We start from the raw sequence: 17,244 nt of genomic DNA, 5'->3' as shown, positions 1-17,244 counted from the left end.
CTCTATAATTTTTCACTGGAAGTCTGTTTTACTCGTTGTGTGACATGGATGCCTGCTGGCGCGCCCAGCATCAAGCGTTTTATCTCTAGATGTGGCACTTTGTACCACATCATATTTCTTGATAAGACACATGGGAATTTTTTCCCTTTAACATAGCATCTCCTTTAGGATACTGTTCCCATGATACGTGGTTTCATAAACAGTTTCATAGGTAGTTTTTAGTACAGTATTATTCTCAGTGTTCTCTGGGCAAGCTTAATTCAAATCATGCCCACAGCAATAATGATGTATGTGACTCTGCCAGCTGCAAGCTGGATGCAATGTCTGATATTAATCCTATAATATCGCCACAACATTTCTGGCAGTGTTTGATCCCCACATCTAGACACAATAACAAATCTTTCATCGTTGACTTGGTTACAGCCACTGATCAGATTGCTTGGTACAACATACAGGTGAACTCTTCATGAACATTCATGTCACCTTCCACACACGGCAGCCATAAAACCACCGGCTCTCCGTAAAAGTCGATTATTTTCATCTACCATAACTGTATAGTACTTTCCTGAAATTTCCTCAGAAATATCCATTCTGATCTTAAGAGTCATAATTTATATCATTTTGAAGGACTGAGTTTGTGAATTTGGCTTGATTCTGTCAGTCACTTAGAAATACCAAAAATCGCCTGAAAGCAAAGCAATTGAATAAAGCTGAAGTCAGCCTGTTCTCCCGAGGCAGCATTTTCAGCTTGTTCAGCAAAAGGTACTTGTACTCTATCACAGCACAAATACTTATGTGGCAGGATAATGTAACTAACATGGGCTATGTTTGGTGATAGAATTTCATTAGGATTTTCCAGTTTTCTCCTTTCTTTGAAAACTTGGCACACCATCCATATATTTTGTGATTTTCTTTTTGGAGAATATCACGAAGCATGAAGAAGCTTGCTGCCTCTTAAGTTTGTCTTTAGCCCTTTTATTCAGTTAAAGAATTCAGGCTGTTTGAGAGCTTCATCTATTTACTAAGTCAAAAACAGATTGCACCCAAAAGCTATCAAGTAGCAAAATTGCCTTATGCTGTAACTTGTTTCAAAATAAATGGAGCCATTGAAAGTCATTAAACCAGAATGGGCAAAAAGGTGGCCTTATTTTCTAAACTTACACAAATGGAGAGCTTGTTGTCACGGCATTTTACAGACAGTAATGGTAGCAGGCAACAGAAATTCAGTTTTCTTTGAAAGCAATGATGGAAACAGCTCAATGCTAACAAATGTAGACACATTTGGTTTTGGAAATGAAGTTAATTCTGCCACTGCTGCAGGTGATTTGATTTTAGCACCTTAAAAATGCTAAGTTTAAACTTCACTCAGTCACTTAGGATTCAATTCAGTTGCCGAAGCACAGGCATTTAGAGTCTTTTGAGATGCCCTCAGTAATCGCACCTGGTCTTCAGCTGCTGCTGGGAAGTCATGGGTCGCCTGTAGCTCTTGTGTTCCACCTGCCAGCCTGAGCAGGTGGCATGGGTATCTCAGGGAATCTCACATGGTGCCTTTTGAAAAACAAATTAAGCCCTATTAAATGGCAACAGCGTAGGATTACATGTTTACTTTCAGTCCAGCTTAAACATTTAGCTGTCTTTTGGCTGTTATACTGTTTGTGGAGCTATGATAAGCTAGGAGGCAAAAAGGACACCTACACTTGATCTGTTAATTAGAAAGGCAAGCAACTGCTTTTAGTTTTGCCTAAGTAAGTCTTAGGTCCCTTTATCACCAAGAAATTCAAAGAAGGAAAAGTGCAAAATAAGACGGCTGTTGAACACTTTTCATACACTTCCATAAGATCTTTCCAGGCACTGTTTGATTCACACTAGTTGCTAAACAACCACTGAAGAATCATAGGCTGCATGTCTAACCTTCTTTCTCCGCAATGACATTGCACAGAAGACAGGAGCAAAGGAGAAGAGCTGAGGCACGCACTGAGGCACACAGAAGTGTTTGCAGCCACAAAGGGAACCCTGCTTGTTGAACTTAGCCAACTCAAGGAGAAACCCCAACATCTGCTACGATTGTTCTTGGTGACTGAGAGCCCACTGGGCAGAAGAGTTGCACTTTCAGACATCTGAGAATGTCAGAGGACTCAGCATATTCTGGGCTGAAGAGAAGAAACTGTGAGTTCATTTCCCTGTCATCAAGCTGGAAGTGTAGGAAAAAAAATGGAATCGAGAGGTAACACCCTGATGTGGCCAGGGCTCAGCAGGGTTTGCTCTCACCAAGCCTTTTTACACCAGCGATAGTGTGTATAGTATAGTACTTTGCCATCTTCTCTTTCAGTCTCACCAAGTTTACCAACAGAGCCTAGAAAGGACCTGAATCCTCACCCAGTAGGTCCTGTAAATAAAAATAAAATACGATCTGTGTTTGACCAGTCTCTTGTGTAGCCAAAAAGTGCCCCAAAACCCTTTTCCACCTCTGTTAAGTTCTTCTGAATGCAGACATTCTCTTCTGACCTTTAGCTCTCAGCTTGTTTCAGTGAGTTATCTTACTGAGGTGATAGCACCAAACCTGGAATGAATTTACTTGTTTTTACACAGGAAAATGTCATGCAGACAGGAAGTCTTGATCCACAAAGTGAGGGGGAGTTTCCGTACTGCCCTTGAGAAGTAAGGGAATTCACTCAGTTCTCAAACTTCTGTAAGAATACTTCTTGCAAGACCTTCTTGCAACACAGGAGGTCAGCTTAGACTAACACAGCAGTCCCCTGGCCTTAAAAATATATGGATCTATAACGCACAATGTTCATGAAAACGTTAACTGCCTTACTGTTAATAAAAAAAATAATAAATTTAATAAATGTTAATAAATAAAAAGAATTAATGGTATACCACAGTGCTGACTAAGAAACCTACTGCCAAGGAATTGGTAAAATTCAGAGAAAGGCAGAACCTGAATCATCAGATGAAATAAATGTGTTCCCAAAGTCTGAAAATTTTGTCAGAAGTTCATAGAAAATGCAGCTGAATGTATAGAAAATGCTACCGATGAAGCAGCAGGTGTACTTCCACAGGTTCTCTGCCTTTCAAGAGAAAAGCTCTTAAAAATGAGCATTGTGTCTTGTAAAAAGGCACTCTGCTTATTGGACAAAAGGCATTTAATATTCCAGCACCATAGAAGCGTTAAGTAAATCCTTGAACATCTCAGGTCAGAATATCATCAGGTTTTAAACCATCAGGACCACATGAAATGAGTCCAGGATATGCCCACGCCTGTTGTAAGAGAACTTTGCAAAATGAGTTCTGAAAGCACATTTGGCATTAGCAGCACCTCTGACTTTCGTCATACAGCTTCAGCGTCTGTGGCATAGCAGTAAATCTTAGTTCAGCAGAAAAGGATTCAACTTCTTAACTGTCACAAATGTTAATAGCTTTTGGTTAATCTTTTGGCTAAACCTCTTCCTGCAAATTTGAAAGTTTACGTTTAAAGGTCAGAGGGTTCCCGTGGCATTTGAAGACAATGAAATATATTCTCAGGGCACTATTTAGTCTGCCACAGAAAATCTAGTTGTTGAGACTCAAAAGTCCTCCCAGTTACATTTATTATGATTTATAAAGAACAGAAAACTACACTGGCTGTTAAAATAGCAAGAATCCGGCCAGATTCTCCTGCGCTTTACCCTGGAAATAACCACAAAAGCAAACTGAGACTGTATCAAAAATGAGTGATTCAGTATTTCTAAGCTTCCAAGTTTGGGTGAGATACACGGGTGGTTTTGAACAAGTTTCTACCTGCCAAGTTTGTTTCTACCATGAAGCAATGGCAAAAACAACACAAAAACCCAAGAAATCCATGCACACCCTAATGCTATTACATACATGTAAGCAAAAAAAAAAAAAAGAATATGTGGACACCACCTAAGTGGGTTTGAGATTTTTGGGTGTGTTTTTATGAAAAACATTGTTTTATCTTCCAAAACAGTCTGAGATACACTGTTGTAGAGAAAAGGGTGACACACAAGTCTCTGTACTCTCAGAAGCCAAATGTCTCCTGTAACTTGAAACTCTATGGCCATTTATTTGGTTCTGAAGGATTTTTGAAAATTGGCTTCAGAACAGTTGTGAAAGGCATGTAATAGTTTACTCTTCAGAGAAACAATTATTTTATGACAGGTAGCTCCCGTTTGGTGTTGTTCAATTCACAGCAACCCTCCTCAGATGAGCTGGCTGGTCCAAAAGGATTGGAACGAAAAATGCAATAGCATATTTTCTATGACTTTTTCACAACATTATCCTTCAGAGTCTGTCCAGGCACAGATTTAATGCTGTTTTCTTCAGATAGCTGCAGCAGCAAATTGGTTCTTTCATAACAACTGTTATGAAAAAGAGTTACAGAAATATAATTCTCTTAAAGACACCCTACCAACATCTGTATTGTATGGCCAGATGCCATATTAAAAGTGGAAACATTTCCTGAAGAAGCAAGAAAGAAAAGTAGATAATTGGATTTTCTTCTGCTTGTCAGGAACATACCACTCAACACCAGGCACTGAATGGAAAAGATACCACTGCTGAGTAAGTCATGGTAATTCGACAGCTGACCTAAAAGGCCATTTGACTGTGAACAATAGGTATCTGTTAAGGATTTATCACTGCTCCTGATTATATTAGCAAAGCCTTGCTTAGAAAAAGTCACAAATGCTTAACAGGAGCAAGCACCTCCTTCTGTTATCTGGATTTGCATTCATGTAACTCCACTAACCTTAGAAGAATTATCCCTGATTTGTAGTAGTAAGAGATAAGAATCAAGCCAAAGATTTCTTCTTTAAGTTAGATATTTGCCCCGTCTACTTCACGGGGCTATTTCAAATTGAATTAAAGAAAACCCAGTATGTCCTGTTTGGGCATAAATACAGATTAAAGACAATCCAGCACATGTCCTTGTTGAAAACTGACACAAGGGAAGATGAGCTGCATTAACTGAAAGTCTAAGATAATAAATGGTGGACAGTGCTGAAAATTATTCCTTCATTAGCCAGACAAAGCACAAGTAGAAGAAATCTTGTCCTCTCCACTAGCATTCTTCTTGTAAAGAAACAGATCCTTTTGTTAAATTTTGGATATCTAAACAAATTTCCTGGTCAAAAAGCAGTGCCCATTGTCCAATAAACTTGTATTAAAGATGGAGATGAGGAACTTGAAAAAAATAATTTTTTTTCTGTTATTTGCATTCTGATTTAAAAATAGACAAATTTTGTATTTCTTTGTAATAGTCCCTTTTGTGCTTTTTATCAAAGAGGGTTGACTTTGAAATGTGCTGCTTTCTTGTTTCATATTTCCTCTTATCCTTTCCCATATTTTAATCCCATACTTCTTTCTTTTCTCTGTCCCTGTCTCTCATCCCAGTCATCCCCCTCCCCTTTTTTTTTGGCCAGTTAGAGTGACAGCTGGCACCGGAAAAGGAGGAATGAAAGTGAAGGAAAATGAAAAGAATGAGAAAAGGATAATGGAAAAGAAAGAAAAAGCTAATGCAAAAGCTAATGCATGAGACAACATTATAATTTAAGTTAGGAAAAAAAAAGATCTTACTTAATAAAATACCTATTATTCTGAAAAGATTGGCCAGCTACATTTTCTGAGGCCGTTTAACTCTGGTTTCTTTGCTATGTATGTCACTGTAAGTATCATAACTATCAACTGCGAAGGGCAATAAGTGCTGGATTAGGAAAATGGGGAAGACCTGGCATTCGCTGGCAGCTGGCTAGGCTACGGGCAGCATATCCCACACCAAGCCCACTGCACCATGCAAGAGGACTGCCAGCTTACGACAATTGTCATGACTGTGATAACGATACTGAAGTTGGCAGCTGCGAGGAACTCGCCTATAGGTAGCTGGAGTCAGCAGCCGCAAGGAAGTGTCCCGTCTCCCGGAATCCCTGAGCATCAGCCTGAGCGGGTTGCGCCATTTGCATTCAGACTGCACAGAAGCCAAGTACTCCAAACCTCTCCTTTCCGAAGTGACCAGCTACTTCTTGAGAGCCACTTTTGCAGGGAATCTGACTCATTGCACTCTCCTCCTTTGTGCAGTTCCCTGCAAAGACGTAAACTATTAAACTATTAAATATTATATAATATTAAATATTAAACTATTGAATAGCATTAGGCACATCACATTATTCCCACTGAAAATGTGTGCCTGCTATTGGTTACTTAGAAAAGCTCCCATTTAAGAATGCTGTGGCCACTCCAGCCAGCTGCTTCTGACTTCCAGGGTATGTTAGCTCTTTTTACCCAGTAGGGACTATGTTTTCCCCAATTTTACTCTGAATTCGTATCTTCAGTACTGCAAGTTATTTATATGACAAGTTTGTTCCAGCAAATTTTATTTGCCGTTGAAGTGTTGAAAATAAACTTAGAGATGTTTGGAAAATCAAACTTGACCTTTCAAACCTGTGGAAGATCATACTTTGTACTACAACTCCTTCCCCTGCAAGCTCCAGCTACTGATGATGTGTAAGCAGAAATAACATCAACTAATTTAACACAATGCTCACATTAAAAAGTGAATATTTATCATCAGTTTGTTTATTAGCATCTACCGTTATTTCACTTGTTTTGTCTCCATGACGTATCTGCATAGACAGCTGACATATCCACATCACCATTTGTGGCAAATGGCAGTGAAGGCAAGTGTCCATGGCAGGAACATCGAACTGAGCGGGTACAGATGCAGAATGTCAGCTCTCCGTTTCTGAAGTGGAGAGTCTCCATTTTAAAACAAGAACCACTCAGAATGGCAAAAATTCAAAGGGATGCATTAACTAAATGCTGCAGTTTTAATCACAAAGTCAGTGGTTTATCTTTGCGTAGTTACCCTTTTTTCACAGTGTGCTTATCTATACTTCCTTTGAACATTACTGCTTGGGCTTAATTGGCAATATAACTGAATGATCAGGGTTACTGATGCCAGTGAACATTTTCTTCAGAAGAACTACATAAAGCAGTATTGGATCAGTAACAGTAGAAATTACATCAGCAGTAACTGCAAAAAGCTTCTTTTATTGTTATATAACAACACATATGTGAGCTCACATGCTTCTTCCCAGCTTTACTGAACTTGTGTTTCTATTACAAAACCAGAATGTCCCTTGTTGCCTCATTTTTACGTTCTAGTGGAACGAGGTTTTTTATATTGATCCTTTACAAACGCACATCAGTAGGTTGGTTTTACACAGAACTCTCACGATGGAAATCAGGGTCAACCTTCAGCCCACTGAAGTCAGTATAAAGAGTCTAATTAATTTCAGTGGACACTGCGTCATATCCTAAATGCAGATACCTCTCCAGCGTAGCTATGAAAACACTTGGAAACCAACTAAACATATCAAGACTTAAGGAGCTAACAGGCCACTTTCCCACGATTTCTATTTTCAGTTTATATAGTAGTGGGAGGTCATGGGATGTACTTGACACTTGGCATTTTCTTTTCCTTCTCCGTGTCTTTGCAGAATTATGCCTGACACCCTCAGGCTGTCGCTGAGGTGTGTGCAGAGGGCAGAGTGGAAGAAATGCACAAGGGAAAAATGAAAGGTGATTCCAGCAGACGACAAACTCCTGTTAGGATGTCAAAAGAATTTGTGCTTCAGGTATTTTTGCCAACTTCTTGTCAGCTTCAGGTTGGCATCTTGGGAGTTTACAGAAGTCCTTGTCAGAATAATATAAGCAGAATTATAGAAAGAGAAATGAAGGAGACAATGCAAAAAGAGAAACTTAAGTTTAATTGCAAAACTGCACTTTTCCATTTAGATGTTTTTTCTGCTAGCCAGTCTCAAACTGACACTTGACTCTTGTAGGTGTCTTTTAGCACAGCTAGATTACAGAATTAGAAGAGTGAGGGAGGAGAATTTCAAAGGCACGAGGAGTAGTTAGGCTCTTCTTCTGTGCAGAAAAATTACCTTTCCTTGGAAAATCTTCCCCAAAACGATACAGGCTAGTTAGGACTTTTTTTTTCAGTTCTCTGCATAAGTCTGGGAAAGATCCTTCCCCCACCACCAAGAATGGTTTTTTGTTCATATGTTACGAGGATGAATGTTCATACGTCATCCAGTTACAAGGATGAATGCGCAGTATAAAAGTGATTGTAGCAACACTTCCGCATGTTCTTCTAAAATTTTTGTCTCAAACTAGTCAATGGAGCTTTAAATTGGGTTTACTTCAATCTTTTGCAGGCAATATTGGGAACACACATTCTATGATTTTGATCAATCTAGGACATGTTCATCCATTTGTGGTTGTAGCACCTGAGGATATATACCCTAATATGTAATGTTTTATATGCTCAAAGTGACTCAAGGATACCATACTAGACTGCATTGCAGTGCAAGAACACAGAGAAAATAAGCCATATGCAAGGAGGTATAGTTATTTTTTTATCAGGGTATATTAGTAGCATTTCATCTGGAATCAAATCCTTCTGGTGGTAGAGGCTTGAGGTCCCCTCTTGCTTACTTATTGTCAATATCGGTCAGTTTGCCAACATCAGGATATTGACATCTCTGAAATAGCACTGTAGGGCTGGAAGAAGGAAATTTATTGAACTTTTAGTTACTAGACATGAAACAGTAAACAATGTCTCTGTCTACATTCCCATTTCAAATGCCTGTGATTTGTTAAGAAGGGAGGTGTCTAATACAGGCCATTAGCTGTCTTTTCCTCCAGAAAGGGCAGGAAAGCTTACAGCATATTACACTGCAAGTAACTTTACATTAAAACCCTTGTCATTTCTAGGAAAGAAGAATTTCCGTTTGGGTGAGTTTTACGGTATCTGCCAGAACAGGGGTCTGACAGACATCAGAGGGCTGCTAACAAGACGCCTTACAATTTGTAAAAAGAAATGGGGCAGTTCCTTTCATCTATGCAATATGGAAATAAATGGTAATGTAGTCAGGAAGGATAAAGTGGAATGGGCCAGTGTATAAAGCAGAGCTGACAAAGATGATGTTAAAAGCTCTTCAAGAGGGGTTGAGGACTTGTCTGTTTGCAGGCAATAGTATAGTACAGTGGTATAGCCAACAGTGGTACTCGATGAGACAAAGAATAATTCACCAAAATCTCTTCATTAACATGAATAAACACACTTATATGACTAGTGGCAACTAATCCAGAAATGTTTATATAATGGTCCGGGAAGAAAAACTGACCGCATGGCATCGAACTCACATTTAGTTCAAGTTTATTCATTCTGCTCAGATGTCTATGAAACTAGATGCCTCATCACCGTCATTTAAGTAGCTGCATCTAGCTGGGACTATAATCTTGACTTTTTTCTTAAACTAAGCTTATTTGATACAGCTTTTTTGGCCATTTCCTTTATGAAAATAATAGACATGTACCTTAGTAGTAATATATTTTATTAACTCACTTCTAAAATTTGTGGGGAAGATGCTAAAGCTATTTGTCCTGTTCACAAGTGGCCAAACTGTAATTTCAGTATGTTTCAGTTTTTCCAACAGTCTAGTCTACATGGGTGAACACAAAGATGGATGTAATCTTCAAGTCATGCCAGCCTACAGGCTGCAGAGCTGGGTTAGAATGGGCTAATACACATACTATTGCAATAAGAGTTATTAGTGTGCAAGAAAAGCAAACCTCTAATACAGCTGAACAGTGCTAGTATCAGAGCTATCTTCTTCCTCAGGTTAAAGGGTGAGCAAAAGCACCCAGGTCTGTCTGTGGCTAGCCATGTAGACATACCCCAAGGATTATGGGGGAGATTATGGGAGAATCTGTCATACCTTTTCTGGGAAATCAGCAGAACTGGGTGCCTCTCTGAAGTGCCTGTACACTAACATGCATAGCATGGGGAACAGGAAGAACTAGAAGTCCATGTACAGTTGCAGGGCTACAATCTTATGAGGATCACAGAGACCTGGTGGGATGACTGGAACACAGCCATGGATGGATACGGGCAAGGAGGGGGAGTTGCCCTTTACATGAGAGAGCAGCAGGAATGCATGGAGCTCTGCCTAGGGCTGGACGATGAGGCAGCTGACAGTTTATGGGTCAGGATTAGTAGACAGACCAACATGGGTGAGACTGTGGTGTGTAGGATGCAGACTTGTATCAGTAAGCCTGATCAGGGAAAAGTAGATAAGGCCTTCAGACAACTGGAAGTCTCATGTTTGCAGGCCCCAGTCCTCACGGGGGATTTTAACCACCCTGATGTCTGCTAGAAGGACAACACAGAAGGGCACAAGCAATCCAGGAGTTTTCTGGAGTGCATTGACAACAACTTCCTAACACAGGTGATTGAGGAGATGATGAGGGGGGACCACTCTGCTGGACCTCATATCTACAAAAAGGAAGAACTGGCTGGGAATGTGAAGGTCAGGGGCAGCCTTGGCTGCAGTGACCATGAGATGATGGAGTTCGGGATCTTGAGAGGAAGAAAGAAAGGAAAAATCAGGATCACAACCCTGGAGTTCAGGAGAGCAGACTCTGCCTTGTTCAGGTACCTGCTTGGAAGAATCCCATGGCATATGACCCTGCAGAGAAGAGGTGTCCAGGAGAGCTTGTTGCTTTTCAAGGTTGCTTCTTCCAAGCTTAAGACTGGTCCATCCTGTCGAGCAGAAAAATCAAGCAAACACAGCAGGAGGTATGCTTCAATGAACAAGGAGCTCTTGACAAAACACAAACATAAAAGGGAAGTGTAGAAGAGGTGGAAGCAGTATCAGGTGAGCCAGCGAAATATAGAGACACTGCCCGTGCATGTAGGGATGGGGGTAGTAAAGCCAAAGTCCACATGGAATTGAATCTGCTGAAGGATGTGAAGGGCAACAAGAAGGGCTTCTACAAGTATACCAGCAGCAAAGGTAAGACTAGCGAAAATATGGGCTCGCGGCTGAATGGAGCAGGGAACAGGGTGACAAAGGTCATGGAAAAGATTGAGGTTCCCAAGGCCTTCTTTGCCTTGATCTTTACAAGGAAGACCAGCCTTCAGGAATCCCAGGTTCATGAGACCAGTGGGAAAGTCTGGAGCAAGGCAGAATTGCTCTTGATGGAAGAGGATCAGGTGAGGGAACATAAGGTCTGCATCACACCAGTGCATGGCCGGGTGCTGAGACCCCATGAACCGCTTGTTACCTTGTCCACCTGGCCCAAAACTGGCAACTGGCCCCACCACCGAGACAGTTGGACACCCTGATTAATAGATTATATCCAGTTTTTACAGACCATGATCTGAGCACCAGAATGACATGCTGGAAGGCATGTGCATTGGATGGCAGACTGCAATGACCGGCAGCGCACCTTCCAATGACACAGGGATGAACTGAAGGTCACAAGCTCAGAATTAGGGGTAGGAGAAAGGAGAAGGGATGCATTTTACAGGCCCCTTAAAAAAAAAGGATCTACTAGAGACATAAACAAACTGAATATGCACACATCCATGGGACTGGTGCCCCCACGAGCGCTGAGGGAGCTGGCAGATGTCACCAAAAGGCCACTCTCTTTGAAAGTCATAGCAATTGGGAGGGGCTTCCTGAGAACTGGAAGAAAGCAAATGTTACTTCTATCTTCAAGTAGAGCAAGAAGGAGGATTATGGGAACTAAAAGCTTGTCAGCCTTGCCTCGACCCTTGGGAAGGTGGTGGAGCAACTAATCTTGGAAACCATTTCCAAATATATTAAAGACAAAAAGGTGATTGGGCGTAGTCAGCATGGATTTATGAAGCGGAAATCATGCTTGATCAACCTGATTGCCTTCTACATGAGATGACTGGCTTGGTAGTCAAAGAGAGAGCAGTGGATGTTTTTTATCTCAACTTTGGTAACGCTTTCAACACCATCTCCCATAACAACCTCATAGATTAACTGGTGAACTACAGACTAGATAAAATGGACAGTGAACTGAACTGTGGCTGAACTGCCAGACTCAAAGGATTGTGATCAGTGGCACGAAGCCCAGCTGGCGGCAGAGCAGTGTTGTACCCCACGGTCAATACTGAGTCCTATGCTGTTTAACATTTTCATTAATTACCTGGATCATAGAATCATTTAGGTTGGAAAAGACCTTTAAGATCACTGAATCCAACCGTAAACCTAACACTGCCAAGTCCACCACTAAACCATGTCCCTAAGCACCACATCCACACGTCTTTTAAATACTTCCAGGGATGGGGACTCAACCACTTCCCTGGGCAGCCTGTTCCAATGCTTGATAACCTTTTCAATGAAGAATTTTTTCCTAATATCCAATCTAAACTGCCCCGGCGCAACTTGAGGCCATTTCCTCTCATCCTATCACTAGTTACTTGGGAAAAGAGACCGACACCCACCTCGCTACAACCTCCTTTCAGGTAGTTGTAGAGAGCGATAAGGGCTCCCCTCAGCCTCCTTTTCTCCAGTTCCCTCAGCTGCTTCTCAGAAGACTTGTTCTCCAGACCCTTCACCAGCCTCGTTGCCCTTCTCTGGACACGCTCCAGCACCTCAATGGCTTTCCTGCAGTGAGGAGCACTGAACACAGTGTTCAAGGTGTGCCCTCACCAGTGCCGAGTACAGGGGCACGATCACTTCCCTAGTCCTGCTGGCCACACTATTTCTGATACAGGCCAGGATGCCCTTGGCCTTCTTGGCCGCCTGGGCACACTGCCGGCTCATGTTCAGCCAGCTGTCGACCAGCACCCCCAGGTCCTTTTCCAACAGGCAGCTTTCCAGCCACTCTTCCCCAAGCCTGTAGCGCTGCATGGGGTTGTTGTGGCCGAAGTGCAGGACCCGGCACTTGGCCTTGTTGAATCTCATACAGTTGGCCTTGGCCCATCGATCCAGCCAGTCCAGGTCCCTCTGCAGAGCCTTCCTACCCTCAAGCAGATCAACACTCCTGCCCAACTTGGTGTCATCTGGATGATGGGACAGAGTGCACCCTCTGTCAGGGTAATGCAAGGGGTAATGCGCACAACTTGAAATAGAGGAAATTCCATTTAAACATAAGAAAAAGCTTTTTTAGACTGAGGGTAATCCAGAGAGGTTGTGGAGTCTCCATCCTTGGAAGTAACCCAAACCCAGCTAGCTGGACATGTCCCGGAGCAATGTGGTCTATCCGGCCCTGCTCTGAGTTGAGGGGCTGGGGTAGATGATATCCAGAGGTCCCGTCCAACATCAGTCATTCTGTAATTCTGTGACCTTTGGCCTTAAGATAATATTACTTCCCACAAGTTCTCTTTCCTAAAGAGAAACACAACACTCACTGTTCCAGTCTTGTCTTGAAAATTGAAGGGATAATTCTCAAGGGTTATTTCACCTGGGTAAACTTTAGTTTAATCTTTCAATGAAAGTGTGTCTCATAGCTCTGTCAGAAGAGATGTAGTCAAATAGATTGTTTTAACAACTCCAATACAGAACTTCCACAAAACCAAATATGAACAGGGAGTATGATCAGAGAGTAATCAGCAATTCTACAGGATTCAAGGAAATAAAGACATCCTCTAACCCAGTCCAAAATCTCATTATGTCAGGAAATCTCAGAAGATACTCAAATGTCATTAAGATTGAAACAGCTTGCTGAAATCTACAGATCATGTTCTCTCAGACACGGTTCTTATTCTTGTTCATGTGAATCTAGGAGGGAAGTGTAATTTCTACCTATGATTATTCTCACATTGCCCAGAGACGCTATTTTAGTGAGCACAATATTGGAGACATTCTTTACATACTACTGAGAGAGCAGACTTTCATTAGTTCAATCTTATTTCCCTCTAGGATGCCTTTGGTCTGCATCCATCTCTCCGCCCAGTGAGATTTAATATTCCAGCTTTTGCAACAATGTCTGGAATTACACGATGATGACCCAACGCTCTTACAGTAACCTGGTTCATTCTTTTCTATCTTCTCCTGCTCCTCTGAATTGATATTTGTCTCTAGAGGAAATGAAACTTGAACATTAACTTTCCTGAAGGCAAGTGCTTTTTTATACATTTTTTAACTGATCACAAGGGTTGTTTTATTGCTTATACATTCCAAGAATGTAATCACTGTCCCCCTCTGAGAGTCATAGCTACTCTTCAAAGAGAAAATAAAATACTTGCAGAGACACCAGCGCTGCCCCTTCTCTCCCCAGTCTTCCTGCTATCAAGGAAAAGATACAGGCAAGTACTCCAGGCACTTTAAAGTCAGCGGAACTTTGGTTCTTGGATCAGTTGGATGCTTATAAAAAGTCATGTCTGAGAGAGCTGAGCACAAAACTGGAGACAATCGCGTGCTGTGGTCACAGCCCTTAACCTGAAAGTTCAAAAGTCCAGGAGTCCATAGTTTTCTATGGAGCATAAATGCTCTTGGTTCAGATGTAGCTTCTACCTCACCACTTCCCTCTCCAAATCTGTAACATGCCTATAGCACTACTGAAGTCTTCAGAGACACTCTGTGAAGTACCAGTCGCTGAATTAAGCTCTTCAGTTATAAAATACCTCATAAATTGTATGATGCGATATGATATGGTTGAGTACCAACTCTAGGTCACTTGCCACACAGCTGTTAAGACATCCAAATGCACAGTCGGCCCAGGCCTCCACACCCTAGTACAGACCAACCAGTGCTCCTGCCTGTGGGCTGTCAGGACAGACACTTCCCCTTGTGGCCTTCTGAGAGCTGGAAACCCCAGCCAAACTGCCAGTACTAGCTTGTTGGACTCCAACCATAGCTTGTTCATTCCGCAAATACCCTCTCCATGGAGACTGCCTGCTTACAGCTTGACTCTTTGGAAGGCATAAAAACCACAGAAGTTTAAGCAGGCCTTGCACAGTCTCCACTGTCCTTTGGGTTTTGATTGTTTCTTTGTTCATTTGCCTTACCAGTGATCATTCCCAACCATGACCCCATCCATCAACCAGCTTTATAGTACACTTTCTTCTCTCCCTCTGTTTAATCCGGGTATGCATCACTTGCCTCTTTACCTGACTTGATGTGCCAGCACATGACAAGGAAAAGTAAATTTCATTTCATAGGGTTGCGTCCCACATGGGGCTGCCTGCAACAAGACACCCTTCTACATACGGACTGCCTCTGCTGATTATCTAGAATTGTGTCCTATTGTAGTTAATGGCAAAACCCACTCCAAGTACAACACAGTCAGCCTAAGGGAGGATCACACCTATTTAAAAAAGAAACAGATGGGCTTTGTTGAGAAAAGACAAAAAAACCCTGGGAATACTATTGCTGTAATGCTTTGTACCCTTCATATTGCTTGTAAAATGCCTGAAGACTTTCAGAGTCTTTGCAATTATTGGAGAAGACGGCAGGAAATAAAAATGTGTTGCTTAGAAAGAGCAATGCTTTTTTTACCTTTATAAATAAACCTTCTGTATCTTTTGACACCTGCAAGCATAATTTGCTTGGTTCCACACATTACAATATTTCATGCTTCCTGTTAAGCTTTGATCTGCATGAAAACACACTACATAAGCAAGCTAAGAAGATAAATATAGTTAACAATCAATATTATTATTTTATTCTCTATCATTTGAATTTGAAGAATTGACAAATTGTAATAGTTTTTAAATATTGTATAAGCAATAATATAACCAAAATGCATGGCACAGGAAGTTATTATGCATGCATAACTTGGAAACACAACAAAATATGTTCTGCTGTTTAGACAGATATCACGGGGTTCAATTTACTTAACGTTAGCCAGTCAGAAATTAAACATCTTGCCTAGAATAGAAGTCTAATCACTGAAAAAAAAGAGAGGCACCTCCGGGGCAATTCACCCACTCCGTCCTGAGATGGATGTCTAAGGTATGTAGGATAGATCACCTTTTAGAGAATGTTCTCTCTCTCGCTGCCTTTCCTGCTGATAAGAAGGAGCCCAGATAACGAGCTTAGGTCACATACTGACCTTTTAGATTAGCTAGCATTAGGTGAAATTAATCCCCTCTCCACAAGGTCTCACCTTTCCCAGGGTTTTCACATTGCTCCGTGTGATAGTCATTGTGCGTGTAAGTACAATATGAAGGCCAAATGGAAACATCTTTTTCCGCGGGATTCCTCCCAGAGATTGGCTTGGATTTCCATCAAAGTCAGTGGAAACAGGCCACTGACTCTGAAATCATGCTGCCTATAGTCCTAATCATTGCTCAGCTCCCCCAAGAGCAGCAGCCTCAGGCTCTGAACCTTACCCCTGCACATCCATCCAGGTTCACTTCGTGTCCTTTGTCTTCCACGACTATCAAAATAGCTGTCAGGATCTTTCACTCCAGGTTATGAATATTGCACACTGCCTAAAGAGAGGCAGACAAAAATATTCTAAAATCCAAATCCTTATTGATTCTTTTAAGTATTGTGAACAGTAATGATTTTTGTTCCTAGCAAGTGCTTCTTTGATCACCTCAGAAAAAAATATAGTGCACGTAAATATGGACAAGTTCCCTTTACTTGAGAAAATCTGCTTCTCTGTATCTCAGAAAAGGGGAATTGTTTGACCTGCTTTTACGGCAGCAAAACTAATTACTCTTCCCTGACACTGCAGCCAAAATAGCACGCATTAAGCCAAAGTGGATCTGCCTGGCCTTGCTTGGGGTAAACCTGGACCCTGAAAACAGTGCTCAGTCTTTAAGTGCTAGTCTTTAAGCTTGAGAAGGTCCTAGAAAGAATAAGCGTCTTTTATTAGACATGCTTTTTGTCACAGCTAGTGCTTGTTAGTCCTGCAAGTTATTAAACGAGACCCTCCGAGCTCGAGGGTGGTTTGGCTCGGTTGGCCTGCAGGTCAGTATGCCAGCAGCATGTTCCGTTTTGAATTCCCCAGATTTCACTGAAAATTTAACATGTCCAACATCTTGGCTTTAAAAGCAGTGCTCCAAGGTAGTTCAGTCTGATCCAATACATTCACCAACGTTTGCACTTACTGCAATTTTGTGTTTCATTCGTAAAGAAAGTCACTTTGCTCTGACAATGATTTTTGTTTGGTATCGTCAGTCAGGCTGAAGTTCTGAGCTTCTCAAAGACGTTCAATATTTCAATGCAAAGGTCAATGGAAAAAACAGGGCCCTCAGACTGGCAGTGGCTTAACCATTTTTGTAGGCTTTGGTAGTCACCACTTGCAAAGGAGAGCCTGAAAAAGAACAATGAAGATGCTTTGCAGACAGATCTGGAAAAAACAATTTTTAAAAATCCTGATACATTCTAAATACCCAAAAATTGTATCATTCCAAGAAAAAGGGCAGCACAAGATACTTGTAGGTAAATTTGAAAAACAAGTTATGGAGGA

Source organism: Aptenodytes patagonicus, chromosome 3 (genome assembly GCF_965638725.1).
Source record: "Aptenodytes patagonicus chromosome 3, bAptPat1.pri.cur, whole genome shotgun sequence".
NCBI lineage: Eukaryota > Metazoa > Chordata > Aves > Sphenisciformes > Spheniscidae > Aptenodytes > Aptenodytes patagonicus.
This window is presented reverse-complemented; position numbering follows the sequence as displayed.